The 15,194-nt window shown below is 39.3% G+C and overlaps 1 protein-coding gene across 6 annotated transcripts in view; it reads right to left on the bottom strand.

The window, feature by feature from the left end:
• The window catches only part of cnot2 (CCR4-NOT transcription complex, subunit 2), a 188,197-nt gene that overhangs the window by 83,731 nt on the left and 89,272 nt on the right, over positions 1 to 15,194 (bottom strand). The gene's annotated exons all lie outside the window — the stretch shown is intronic.

Genomic DNA, 15,194 nt, shown 5'->3' with positions numbered 1-15,194 from the left:
GTCAATGATACCAACAAAAATTTCCAGTTTTCTTTTCCAAGATGTCCTTTTACTGTACACAGTATTTGGATTGAGGGGCTGCCCATCAATGCTGTTGCATTTCCCTCACTCTAGACAATGAAAAATAATCTAAATTGCATTTGAATTGTTCATTTATAACTTTATTCTTAGGTTCCTTTCAAGTAGAAAGTTTAAAAAAAAGAGGAAAATGAAACCCCAAGAAGAGAATATTGATAGAAGCTAAAACTTGTGGATTTCATTACTTTTTCTTACAGAGGTAAACAGGATCAAAAATTAATTTCAATGCTTTACCATAAATGTACCCAATGAAAGCTTCGTTAGCAGTAAGAAATTATATTTTCATTAAAAGGAAGTAATGAAAACTCAAACCCATGATCTATTGATGTCAATATCAACAAATTTCACGATCGTCAGCAATCATAAACTCAATTCTGAATTGAGGCAAGTGAAATGGCTAGCAAAGAAATAGACAATTATCTCTGTGCATATCAAATTATGTCAGAATCTTACTGACAGACATTTCATTTCCTTTTTGACAGATAAGCGAACAACCATGAAATTATAGAAATACACTCAACTAATCTCCATGATAAATGAAGCTCTGTCAGAAATTCTCTTACTTGTCTCACACTGAGTGCTGACAGCAGTGTGGGGATTAAAGAAGTGTGACACAACAGACAGAGAGGGACGGAGAGAGAGGACGGAGAGAGAGGACGCAGGCAATAGAGAGGGCGAGATAGAGAGAGCGAGTGAGAACAATGAATGCAAAGGTGTACATCAGAAATTAAAAAAGCAGTTCAAGACTGCCACAAGAAATAATATCACAAGACAGTAGGTAAGCAATTGGTAGAGAAAAGTGCTTTTCTTGTTCTATAAATTTGTGTTAAACATACGATTAGGGGACATTTTAGTAAATATTTCAATAGATAATGAATACTTTGATATGCTAATTGATTAAAACAAAGTACACTAAGCAGATGGTTCACTGTGACAACAATATTTCAGAGTTGACGGAGACCAGAGATCCCACTCTTCAACGATGGGATTCTGAACCCCTAAGAATTTCAGCTCAAAATTAGTAAATTGCAGTCCAGGCAACATATGTTGTGCTAATATTGATGCATCAGCAAGACAGCCTCCAAGAGGACCACAACCTTTATCGTTGGATTTGGAGGCTTGCGTACCTCAATGACCCAGAGAGCTATGTTGGCTGGAGTCAGGGCTTTAGCTTTGTCTCTTGGTAGGGTCACCCATGCCAAACAGGTCAAAGGGTAGAGGACAGACTAAAAGTGGTCCACCGGTCCTCCAGATTTCAGGGGGTGGGGGTTTCAGCTCAGGGCTAACGACTCTGGGTGGTAAAATAAAATTGTTACAGAAACAGCAATGCAGAATCCTTCTACATCTGAGTGTGACTGTATTCCTGAGTCTCCACCTGGGACTTGCATGACTGGCAGTAGTGAAAACCAAGGGGAAGCTACTGACATGATTAAGGAAGCCTTGAACACCCCCAGAGATGGAGGACCTTCAGTGACACCCTAAGGATCAGCAGCGTAGTGAGCAGCAAGGAAAAGCAAGACAACAAGTTAAGCTGAAACGAGAATGTAGTCATATCCCCTACATCAGTTAGTCGTCAAGGATAGATGCCACGATCGCGTAGCAGTTAATGCAACACTATTTATAGGTTAGGGCATTGTAGTTTGGAGTTCAATTCCAGCGCCTTCTATAAGGAGTTTGTACATTCTCCCCATAACCACATGGTTTCCCCCACAGTTCAAAGATGCGTGGGTTAATAGGCTAATTGGTCAATGTATATTGTCCTGTGATTAGGCTAGGGATAAACAGGTAGGTTGCTGGGTGGTGCAGCTCTATGGGCCAGAGGGCCTGTTCTGCGCTGCATTGCTAAATAAATAAAAGACAGGATGTAAATTTTACAAATTTTGCAATGGAGAAGATCTTAATCTTTGACCTTGTCCAATATAAACGAACAAGATCACAATCTGATCACATCACCTTGGCAGAGGAGATCATTTAAGCAAGGAAAGGAAAACAAGACATGATATTTTTAGGAAGCCATAAAGGCAGAGAATATGGTGCAATTTTTTTTGGTAGCCCCAGCTTTAGGCTCCAAGGGCTGTATTAACTCCCTGGTACCACAGTCCAGGTTTTCTCCTCGTGGCTAGGAAAGTACAGGAATGTTAATATTCTGTTGTCATAGTCAACTAAAAGACCTATCACACAATTCTTCAACTAAGACTAAGATCTATATTGATACACAAGCCATGCACTCATTGCCACTGGCTTCAACAGTCAAGTGTTTGAGGAGCAGGATCTTCACTTCACGGGATCATAAAAGAAAATGCTGCCCATTTTTTTTGCCTTTCAATTCATAAGAACTTTCACCAGTATATTGGTGTGAAAGCTGATTTGCTGAATGTGCTCCAATTAAAGCAAGATGGGAAAAATGTTCTGGTGAATTAGACAGCCATCTCTAGATATGATTTACTCGTTGAACCCTTGTTGATGTCATCAAGAAACGCAGGTAAGAAGAAAACAATAAATTACGGAGAAAATTCAAAGTGATAGCCGCTGCATAACAATAATCTGAAATGAGAAGACAGGACAGCAAATTTAATAGTCTAGCACATCAAAAAATATATATAAATCAAAGGAAGCTAGTAGGTTGTAAATAAAGATAGAAACCATTTATTAGAAGGATGCAAATTACTGGTTGAACTACAGAGATGGGTTTGAGCCAATAGAAAAGGCAGTGTGGCTGCATGACATTTAAATAGGATAGACGAAATAGAGGAAGAGATAAAGCTCTAGCTCTGTTAAGATGACCTAACCTTTCATCCTTGGCTCAGGAACACAAGTACTATAATCAATATGGGAAGAGATAACAAGGGGCAGAATTACTAATGGAAGCAGTTTTTAGGCACTGCATAAAGGATTATTTCATAAAATAAAAGCTCCTAAAATTGGAGGCAGCAAATTGGCATAAAGTGAAGCAATCAGTATATGAAACAGTCAATATCAAAGAATGTAAAACAAAATCGTAAAATGTTACAAATATGTCAATAAAACAAAAAAATTGGAACACGAATAAAACTACACTTGTACAATACAACAGTAACAAACTGTCAAATGGCAGAAACGTTAAATGATTCTTGTGCTTTGCCATTTACAAGGACAATAGAAGAAACAGGCAATGATAACAAATAATGAGACTATTCATGAAATATATTCACTTAAGATAGAAAAAGTAACTATACTCGGTCAACATTATTCACTCATTTGCAATCTGTGGATTAAGGCCCCTTCATGAATTTTTTTTCTAGCATCTATATGTAAGTACATATTCAATGAATTCCGGTTAATTAGGAGCATTTAATTGGGGCAGCCATTTATTTAGGACAAATCTTAAAGAACAAAAACTAAGCGAGCAAATAGCTGGGATTTCCTTTATTTGTTTGGGACATTATGCCACTTAATTCGGTCGGGGACTGTTGCCGAATAGTTTCTAACTAGGATCAGTCACGCGCACTTGTGAGTGGCTGCTACACCCTGCTTAGAGCAAACAGTTTTTAAATAGCATCAGTTGTGTGTGTTTATGTTGAAAATGTAGTGATTTTTCTCACTGACAGTCAGTGAGAAATAAGCAGTAAGACAATTCAGAACTGTTTTGCTATCTGCAGTTTCAAGCATTTGGCTTAGGAGATGCCTGAAATGGTTGGGAGTGAAAATGAAACAATTTCGCTGAAGTTCTTTTTTCTTTTCCAATATTTTTTATTGATTTCTATATAGTAGAATACAGAGTCCAAGAGAATACATATCATAAAACAAAAGAAAAAATATAATACCAGATACAGTATACTGAATCACATTAATGAACTCCTTACTCTATATTCATACGGATTAGATTAATTCATATATTAGAATATAAACAATTTTATTAAAAAAGAGATCTACACCCACTACCAAAGTCGAAGCTGTTTGGGGAAAAAAAAAGAAAAATAACTTATCAGATAATAAAATATGCTATTAACCAACTATTATAATAATTTAAAAACGGCCCCCACAAATATTGAAAATCTTTAGATTCAGAAATTGAACAACGAATCTTTTCTAAATTTAGGCATGCCATAACATCCCGTAACCACTAAGCATGATTAGGCAGAACAGCATCCTTCCATTTAAACAAAAGCGCCCTCACTCTAGACAATGCAATTTAGGTCTGTAAATCTTGTTTCCAAAGATTTTTGATTTTGTCTAAAGAATCATTTCTCATTCCCAACAACTTATCACAAATATTGGACACTGAACCATTACAAAATGATTTCATATTAAGAATTTCATCTAATATGTTCTTATCAGGAGTATTAGGAAATGTATATAATTGAGATCGCAGAAAATTTCTAATTTGTAAGTACCGAAAAAGATGGGTTTTTGGTAAACCATATTTAGTTGACAACTTTTCGAACGAAGAAAGACTTCCTCCAACAAACAGATCCCGGAAACGTGTAATGCCCAATCCTTCCCATTGTTTAAAAACTACATTAATCATAGAAGGCTTAAAAAAAATTTTTTTAAAAATGGGACTAGAAAGTGTGAATCTCAATAAACCAAAGTGTTTTCTAAGTTGTATTCAAATCCTCAAAGTATGTTTGACTACCACATTTTCAGTTATCTTACTTAAGGATAAAGGAAGTGAAGATCCCAAAAGAGAGATAACAGAAAATTTATTAACTGAGTTAGTTTCTAAAGAAACCCACCCCAGACAGTCCTCATGATTAATATAGAATAACCAAAATGTGAGATTCCATATATTAGCTGTCCAGTAATAAAACCTAAAATTTTGTAAAGCTAAACCTCCATTCTTTTTAACTTTCTGGAGATGGACTTTATTCAATCGAGGATGTTTATTTTTCCATATTAGGAGGATAAAATAGAGACCAGAGAGTCAGTAAAGAATTTAGGAATAAAAACGGGTAAAGCCTGAAAGAGGTATATAAACTTAGGTTACACATTCATTTTAATAGAATCAATTCAACCAATTTGATAGTGTTCTTTTTATATAATTTAATAAAGTAAGAAATTTTTCTTCAAATAGGTATTTATAATTCTTAGTAATTGTTACATCCAAATAAGTGAATTGGTTTCTTACAATTTTAAAAGGAACGTTATGAAGTTCAAAGTAAATTATCAGAGTACATACATGTCACCACATACAACCCTGGGATTTTTTTCCCTGTGGGCATACTTAGCAAATCTAGGGAGTCCAGGACAAGAGGGCTCGACTTCAGGATTGAAGGACGTCCATTTAGAACAGAGATGCAGAGAAATTACTTTAGTCAAAGGGTGGTAAATCTGTGGAATTTGTTGCCACAAGCCGCTGTGGAGGCCAAGTCACTGGGTGCATTTAAGGCAGAGATAGATAGGTTCTTGATTAGCCAGGGCATCAAAGGGTATGGGGTGAAAGCAGGGGAGTGAGGATGATTGGAAGAATTGGATCAGCCAATGATTGAATGGTGGAGCAGACTTGATGGGCCAAATAGCCCACTTCTGCTCCTATATCTTATGGTCTAAATCTATAGAATAAATGTAAACAACAAACTGTGCAAATGCAAATAAATAGCAATAAATAATGATTATTAAATAACAAGACAAAGAGTCCTTAAAGTGAGACCACCAGTGGTGGGAACATCAGAAATAGAATGAATGTGGTTATCCTCTTTTGTTCAAGATGGTTGAGGGACAACAATTGTTCTTGAACATAATGGTGCGAGTCCAGGGATGTAGGGGTTAACACACGAGGAGTCTTTGGCGGCTTTGGGCCCATACTGACTGGAATTTAGAAGAGTGCGGGAGGAGGAAGTTGATAAGTTTCCTAATTGGTCAAGGCATCAAAGGATATAGCCAGCAGGCAGTTGTATGGGGTTGAGTGGGATACAGGATCAGCCATGATGGAATGGTGAAGCAGACTCGGTGGGCTGAATGGCCTCATTCTACTCCAATGTTTTATGGAGTCCCAAGCCTCTTGTACCTTCTACCTGATGGCAGCAGTAAGAAAACAACATGGCCTAGGTGGTGAGGATCTTTGATGATGGTTGCTGCTTTTCTATGGCAATGTTTCATGTAGATTGAGAGTTTTACCTGTGATGTACTGTAACTTTTGTAGGATTTTCCACTCAAAGACACTGGTGTTCCCATACCAGGCCATAATGCAGCCAGTCAGCACACTTTCCACCACATACCTATAGAAGTTTGTCAAGATTTTTGGTGACGTGCCTAATCTCTGCAGAATCCTGAGGAAGTGGTGACGCAGTCATGCTTTATTTGCAATTACATTTATAAGTGTCTTGGACAGGTCCTCTGAGATAGTGACGTCCAGGAATTTAAAGTTACTGACCCTCTCCACCTCTGATCCTCCAGTAAGTACTGGCTCATGGATCTCTGATTTCCCTCTCCTGAAGTTGACAATCAGTTCCTTAGTCTTGCTGACATTGTGTAAGAGGTTGTTATTATTATACCACTCAGCCAAATTTTCAATATCCTTCCTGTATGCTGATTCATCACCCACTTTGATCCGTCCACAACAATGATGTCATCAGCAAAATTGCATATGATGCACCTTCAACAAATTAGGATCTACTAAAAATTTGAAGGTATCAACAATCATCTTGACTGTTACAATGAAAATGAAGATTTAGAGGATACAATCATCAAAAGCATTTTCGGAAAGCAGTCCATTATGTGCATTAGATATCTGCGGTGATTTACTTCACTGCGTACTGGAAGAATTCCTCTTGAAAACTATTAGGAACTAATCACAGCTGTATAATATCGTAATACTATTGATAGTGTTCTAATTTGATCTGTATTTCATTTGAATAATTTATTACTCAATTAACAGTAGTTTGTCTTTTTGTACCTTTTTAACTATTTCCACAGAACTAGCCAATTGGGGCAGCCACTTAATTGGGCCAACATATGCTGGCCCCAATGTGCCCCAATTAACTGGAATCCACTGACTACATTTAGGAACCAATCATTCCCTGCATAAATTAGGATATCATTTTCTAGATCACTTGTGTCAAGTGGCTCCCTGCTGGGTTCTGTTATGTTTATACAGCACATGTTTTGAAGTCACAAGGTATGTTTTAATGTAAGTACTTCATTAGCTGTTATCTGATTTTAGATATTTAATTTTTTTACATGTTCTCAAAGTATTAACATTCTACAATAGACATTATATAGCCTACTTATATGGAACTTATTTTTTTGGTTACCTGTGGGACCCGTGGGAAGTACATATACCTATCACACGCATATAACGAGAGTTCAGTGGAGTTAAACCCAAAAGAAAATTAAATCCCTAGTCCAGATGAGTTTGATATATCCACATACATTAAACTAATCCAGAAGAGATAGCATAATTATTACAACAGAACCATTAATTCATTAGAAAATGATCTAATCTGAAGGGCAAGCAGAAAATTGATGTACTGGCTGTATTTAAGAAGGGAGATGGATATATTTCGGTGGGTGGCTGCGTGTGATGATTTCCCTCTCCCTCGATGCTTTCGGAGAATGGTGCCAGAGCAAGGTTTAGTCACCACGGTTAGTAGATTTGGACTCTTAATTCAGGTTTATGATGAGCAGTAGGTCTGGTCACTCCTTATCCTGTTGCTACTTTTGGGCGATTTTGAATTAGGGAAGACAGCAGATAATGAACATTGAGCTCAACTGAAATATGCCTTTTGATGTGTGTTTTATATTCTGTGTTTTTGCTTGCCATTAGCACAATTTTTGTGTGAGGGCGGCAGGGGGGAGATGTTAGATGTTTTTCTTTGAATGGGTTGGCTCCATGGTTCTTTTGTTTTGTGGCTATCCGTGGGAAAGATGAATCTCAGGGCTGTATGCTGCATACATACTTTGATAATAAATGTACTTTGTATCTTGAATCTTTAAGATTAAAGACCAGTCAGTTTAACATCATTTCTCCATGGCTGGAAAAATAATGTACAATTAAGCATAATGTACAATTAAGAATCAGTAACAGAGATTTCAAAAAGGAATGGTCAGCTCTATCAATGTTATCAAATACTTTTAAGACATAATACAAAATAGGCAATTTTAATGTAATAGGTACCATTTATCTAGATTTTCAACACTGAAAAAGATTACAAGGAAGAAAATATTTTAAAAACTACAGAATTTAAAGTAAACAGAAGAGATTCAATGCAGACTAATGCAAGTTCATGTAACTTAATATTTGGAACTGAGTGGGGCTAAGTGAAAAAGAGAAGCTAAATATTCCAAACACTAAAAGTAATGGCTCACAACACCATTAAGAAAGCAAATCACACTTAAACCAAACTTAGCCATAGGATTGTTTTCCACCATGAGGAAGGCAACTGAAAAGTAAGGAAGCTGTTCTAAACTTATGAAGAACCTTCAGTAGACCACACTTCAGCCACTACAAATGCTTGCACCTAATAATAAAAAGAAGATAGAGAAACATGAGGTAGGTGCAGAGAAGATATCAAGAATGTGAGATTCACCTATCAGGAAGGATAATTAGAAAGAGGTTTAGAGGGATGAATTTAAGAGCAGGGTCGTTATGCTGCAATTGTATAGGGTACTGGTGAGGCTGCACCTGGAATACTGTGTACAGTTCTGGTCTCCTTACTTGAGGAAGGATACACTGTCTTTGGAGGCAGTGCAGAGGAGGTTCCAGAGATGAGAGGGTTAGACTATGAGGAGAGATTGAGTCGCCTGGGACTGTATGCACTGGAATTCAGAAGAATGAGAAGAAACAGCTTATCCTACTTCCGGAGCACCTAAGCGCGACTCAAGTAGCAGCAGTACTCTCAATGGATACGATTAAATATTCTCGTTTCAGCCTGATACAGCTAAAATGCACAACTGCTTCCAAGATCAGTACAGTCAACAAAGATGTCTTAATGTGTTTAAATGAGCTATCGCTGCTTAAATCTGACAGAAACAACACCGATTGTGGTCAGAAGTGCCCACGGAGAACACCTCGGAGGAAGTGCGGGTGTAGATCAGGGTTACAAGTGCGTTTAAAGAAACAGGGTTTTAAACTCCCTATACTGACCATCTTGCTGGCGAACGTGCAGTCTCTGGTAAATAAAATTGATGATCTCAGAGCCAGTGTGCCAAATCAGAGGGACATTAGGACCACCTGTGTCCTTTGTTAAACGGAATCCTGGTTAACTCCTTCCGTAACAGATGCAGCGATCCAGATTGACGGGTTTACTATACAAGGTCAGAATAGATCTATAAAGTCTCTCAAAAGCAGAGGTGATGGAGTATGCCTCATGATCAACTCTTCTTGGTGCACAAATATATCAGTGCTGTCCCAATTCTGCTCACTAGACCTGGAATCTAACAGTAAAGTGCCGTCCGTTTTACCTACCACGGAAGATCTCACTGATCATTTTGGTAGCAAGTAAACATTCCACCTCAGGCCAATGTCAAGTTGGCTTTAGATGATCTGAGTAATGGGATCAGCATGCACGTAACAGCGCACCCTAACACCTTCACCATCGTTTTGGGGGATTTTAACCAGGCCAGTCTGAAAAAAATCACTAAGCAACTACCATCAACAGATCACTTGCAATACCAGAGGAAACAACACACTGGACTATTGCTACAACACCATCAAGAATACTTACCATGCTATTCAATGCCCTCACTTCAGGAAGTCTGATCACCTGGCTGTACTTCTACTCCCTGAGTATAGACTGAAGACTGCAGTACCAGCAGTGAGGATCAAGAAGTTATGGACAAGGGAAGCACAGGAACACTTATAGGACTGCTTTGAATCAGTGGACTGGACTGTATTCAGGGATTCATCTTCGGACCTGGATGGGTATGCTGCAGTTGTTACTGACTTCATTAAAACCTGTGTGGATGAGTGTGTGCCCACAAAGACTTACTGTAATTCCTAAACCAAAAGTTGTGGATGAACCAGGAGCTATGTGGTCTGCTGAAGGCTAGATCTGTGGTATTCAAGTCTGGCAACCCAGGCCTGCACCAGAAAACCAAGTATGATTTGCGGAAGGCTATTTCAAGGGCGAAGAGACAATTTTGAATGAGATTGGAGGTGACATTGGATGTACAGCAACCCTAGCAGGCTCTGCAAGACATTACTTCCTACAAAGCAAAACCCAATAGCATGAATGGCAGCGATGCTTCACTAGCAGATGAACTCAATGACTTCTATGCACACTTTGAAAGGGAGAGCACAACTACAGCTGTGAAGATCCCTGCTGCACCTGATGACCCTGTGATCTCTGTATCAGAGAACAATGTCTTTAAAGAGAGTGAACCCTCGCAAGATGGAAGGTCCCAATGGAGTATCTGGTAAGGCTCTGAAAACCTGTGCCAACCAACTAGTGAGAATATTCAAGGACATTTTCAACCTCTCACTGTTATGGGCAGAAGTTCCCACTTGCTCCAAAAATGCAACAATTATACCAGTGTGAATAATGTGGGCTGCCTTAATGAGTACCGCCCGGTAGCACTCACATCAACAGTGATGAAATGCTTTGAGAGGTTGATCATGACTAGACTGAATTCCTGCCTCAGCAAGGACCTGGACCCATTGCAATTTGCCTGTTGCCACAATAGGTCAACGGCAGATGCAATCTCAATGGCTCTCCACATGGCTTTAGACCACCTGGACAACACAATGCTTTCCACCCGTGCTGGGTTGAGCGTTGAGCTAGCAACTTGGCCTCATAAAAATAAGAAAGCCGGCTAAAAAAAAAACGCCATCATAACGGCATCCCGATGAGTCCACTCGGAGTTAAGGGCTTTCTTCTTCTTCTTCTTCTTCTATAATAAAGGCGGCAAGACACGGCTATACTTTATTAGGAGCTTGAAGAGATTTGGCGTGTCAACAAATACACTCAAAAACTTCTATAGTTGTACCGTGAAGAGCATTCTGACACCCTACATCACTGTCTGGTATGGAGGGGCTACAGTACAGGACCGAAAGAAGCTGCAGAAGATTGTAAATCTAGTCAGCTCCATCTTGGGCCACTGCCTACAAAGTACCCAGGACATCTTTAGGGAGTGGTGTCTCAGAAAGGCAGCATCCATTATTAAGGACCTCCAGCACCCAGGGCATGCCCTTTTCTCACTGTTACCATCAGATAGGAGGTACAGAAGCCTGAAGGAACACACTCAGCGATTCAGGAACAGCTTCTTCCCCTCTGCCACCCGATTCCTAAATAGACATTGAATCTTTGGACGCTACCTCACTCTTTTTTAAATATACAGTATTTCTGATTTTGCACATTTTTAAAAATCTATTCAATATACACAATTGATTTACTTGTTTATTTTTTCTCTCTCTCTGCTAGATTATGTATTGCATTGAACTGCTGCTGCTAAGTTAACAAATTTCACATCACATACCAGTGATAATAAACCTGATTCTTATTCTGAGATTTTATAGAAACATATAAAATTATGAAAAGGATAGATAAGATAGAGGCAGGGAAGTTGTTTCCACTGGTAGGTGAGACTAAAACTAGAGGACATAGCCTCAAGAATTGGGGGAGTAGATTTAGGACAGAGATGAGGAGGAACAGCTTTTCCCAGAGAGTGGTGAATCTGTAGAATTCTCTGCTCAATGAAGCAGTGTTGGCTACCTGAGTAAATATATTTAAGACAAGGTTGGATAGGTAGGGGAATTAAGGGTTTTGGGGGAAAAGGCAGGTAGGTGGAGACGAATCCATGTCCGGATCAGCCATGATCTTATTGAATGGCAGGGCAGGCTCGACTTGCAATATGGCTACTCCTGCTCCTATTTCATGAAATTTTGCACCCTTTTTTCTCCAAACATACCTTTGCTCATTGCGGCCAAAAAGTTCTATTTTAACTTCATCAGTCCACAGGACTTGTTTCCAAAATGCATCAGGCTTGTTTAGATGTTGTTTTGAATCTTTTGAATAGAACTTTTTGACCGCAATGAGCAAAGGTATGTCTGGAGAAAAAAGGGTGCAGAATTTCATGAAAAGAACCCCTCTCCAACTGTTAAGCACGGGGGTGGATCGATCGTGCTTTGGGCTTGTGTTGCAGCCAGTGGCACGGGGAACATTTACTGGTAGAGGGAAGGATGAATTCAATTAAATACCAGCAAATTCGGAAGCAAACATCACACTGTCTGTAAAAAAGCCGAAGATGAAAAGAGGATGGCTTCTACAACAGGATAAATCTAGGCTAGGTTGTGAGGTCACAAGCATTTTTCATTTCCAGACGTGGGTATGACGCAAGTAAAATGTTTACAATGTATTAATTTACAGTAGTTCCAATGGACTTAACACATTGTATTCAAAGAATATTTGATAGCAAATTCACTATTGTATAAGAACAAACTAAAGTAATATGAAGAGCTTAGCAACTTGCTCAAGGTATTACTAAATTTTTTAAAAATGTAAAATCTTTGGTTAAGTCACATCTTACTATTTATTCTGGAGCTACTGCAAATAAAGTTAACCAATTAATACAAGTTCTGCACATATAAACATAGTATTTATAACGTGTGCACTACTCCTAGAAAAATCATCCAATAACATTCAGGAAATGGTTTTTTTCTCCCCCAACTGCAACTATCAAATAAAAATACTGCATATTTAATATACCTATGAAACTCTCAGTTTCCTATCACTGCTATGAAAACAGCTTAAGAAGCTCATTCAGGGCATTCCATTATGGTGATGATAATAGGCTTTAGTGGTATTGTATTGCATGTCCCAAGTACTCATGTACCTCCTTCTTATTCTCTTACTATTGTAACACACACACACCTTTAAAAGAAGGAACTTATTCCAGAAAGGCCAAGTATACCACCACACAAAATGCTAAAGGAACTTAGCAGGTCAGGCAGCATCTTTGGAGAGGAATAAATAGTCACCATTTCAGGCTGCAAAGGAAGATAAAAGAAGCCAAAGTAAGATGGGAGGAGTACAAGCTGGAAGGTGATAGGTGCGACCAGGTGAGGGGGAAGGCAGATGGGTGAGCCTCTAACCTGATTGCATGAACATTAATTTAACTTCCAGTAATTTCTCCCTTCCTCCTTCTCTCTTCTCTTTGCTTTTCTGGAGCCCCTCATCCTTTCTTTTCTCCTATGGTCCACTTTCTCCTCTCATCAGCTTCCTCCTTCTTCAGCCATAGGACCAAAAGGGATAACGGCAGAAATCAGGCCATTCAGGCCATCATGTCTGCTTCACCATTTCGTCATAGCGGATCCATTTCCTTCTCAACTCCATTCTCTTGCCCCATGACCTCTCACACCTGACTAATCAAAAATTTATCAACCTCCGCCTTAAATACACCCAACGACCTGGCCTCCATAGCCACCTGTGGCAAGAAATTCCACAGATTCACCACGTTCAAAGTCCTTCTGCAGCCTCCTTGCTTCCTCATGGCAGAATACTTGGTAGTGTGGAGGAGCAGAGGGATCTGGGGGTACATGTCCACAGATCCCTGAAAGTTGCCTCACAGGTGGATAAGGTAGTTAAGAAAGCTTATGGGGTGTTAGCCTTCATAAGTCGAGGGACAGAGTTTAAGAGTCGCGATGTAATAATGCAGCTCTATAAAACTCTGGTTAGGCCACACTTGGAGTACTGTGTCCAGTTCTGGTTGCCTCACTATAGGAAGGATGTGGAAACATTGGAAAGGGTACAGAGGAGATTTACCAGGATGCTGCCCGGTTTAGAGAGTATGCAGTATGATCAGAGATTAAGGGAGCTAGAGCTTTACTCTTTGGAGAGAAGGAGGATGAGAGGAGACATGACAGAGGTGTACAAGATAATAAAAGGAATATATAGAGTGGATAGCCAGTGCCTCTTCCCCAGGGCACCACTGCTCAATACAAGAGGACATGGCTTTAAGGTCAGGGGTGGGAAGTTCAAGGGGGATATTAGAGGAAGGTTTTTTACTCAAAGAGTGGTTGGTGCATGGAATGCACTGCCTGAGTCAGTGGTGGAGGCAGATACACTAGTGAAGTTTAAGAGACTACTAGACAGGTATATGGAGGAATTTAAGATGGGGGCTTATATGGGAGGCAGGGTTTGAGGGTCGGCACAACATTGTGGGCTGAAGGGCCTGTATTGTGCAGTAGTATTCTATGTTCTATGTTCAACACTACCTACCCCTCAGCCTTTTTTCATACTGTGTGCAAACTTCATCACAAGTTCATTAATTCCATCACCCAAATCAGTGACATATAATATATACAAAGAAGTGGTCCCAACACCGACCAACCCTTGCAGAACACCACTCGTCACTGGCAGCTAATCAGAAAAGTCTCCCTTTATTCCCACTTTCTGCCTCCTACCAATCAGCTAATGCTCTATGCATGCTATTTACTTTCCTGTAATACCATGGGTTCTTAACATATTAAGCTGCCTCATGTGTGGCACTCTGTCAAAGGCCTTTTGAAAATCCAAGTACACAACATTTGATTCTTCTTTGTCAACCTTGCTTGTTATTTCGTCAAAGAATTCGAAGAGATTTATCAGGCAAGGTTTCCCCTTAAGGAAGCCATGTTGACTTTGCCCTATTTTATCATGTGCCTCCAAATAGACTGAAACCACATCCTTAACAACCAGCTCCAACAGCTTCCCAACCACTGAGGTCAGGCTAATTGGCCTATAATTTCCTTTCTTCTGCCTCTCTCTCTTCTTAAAGAGTGGAATGACATTTTATCCACCTATCACTTCCCAGCATCTCACTTTGACTGATGATTACTGCTATAGATAATGCCTGACCTGCTGAGATCCTCCAGCATTTCACTCTGGATTTCCAGCATCTGCTGAATCCTTTAAGTATACCACCATTTCCCCAAGGCATATCTGCTTGTCCCAATTGGTCAATAATGCTTTTCGCAATATTATTAAAAATAGTTTCTATTTAAATGAACTGATGAAACAATCCCAGGTTCAGCTGACTTCACAAAACAAAGAAAGACACTATCAGAAGTCTAAGTCCTCACTTTGGTAACACACAATCCTAGCTCCCAAACTGGTGAACAGAGATGTTTTAAGTTAATTCCAATCAAAATAACACTTCAGGACTAATGGGTTTAATTACTAAATGGCTGGAATTATTTCATGAAATACATCAGATATCCT

The sequence above is a fragment of the Mobula hypostoma genome, chromosome 9 (genome assembly GCF_963921235.1).
Source record: "Mobula hypostoma chromosome 9, sMobHyp1.1, whole genome shotgun sequence".
Taxonomy (NCBI): Eukaryota; Metazoa; Chordata; class Chondrichthyes; order Myliobatiformes; family Myliobatidae; genus Mobula; species Mobula hypostoma.
This window is presented reverse-complemented; position numbering and strand designations above follow the sequence as displayed.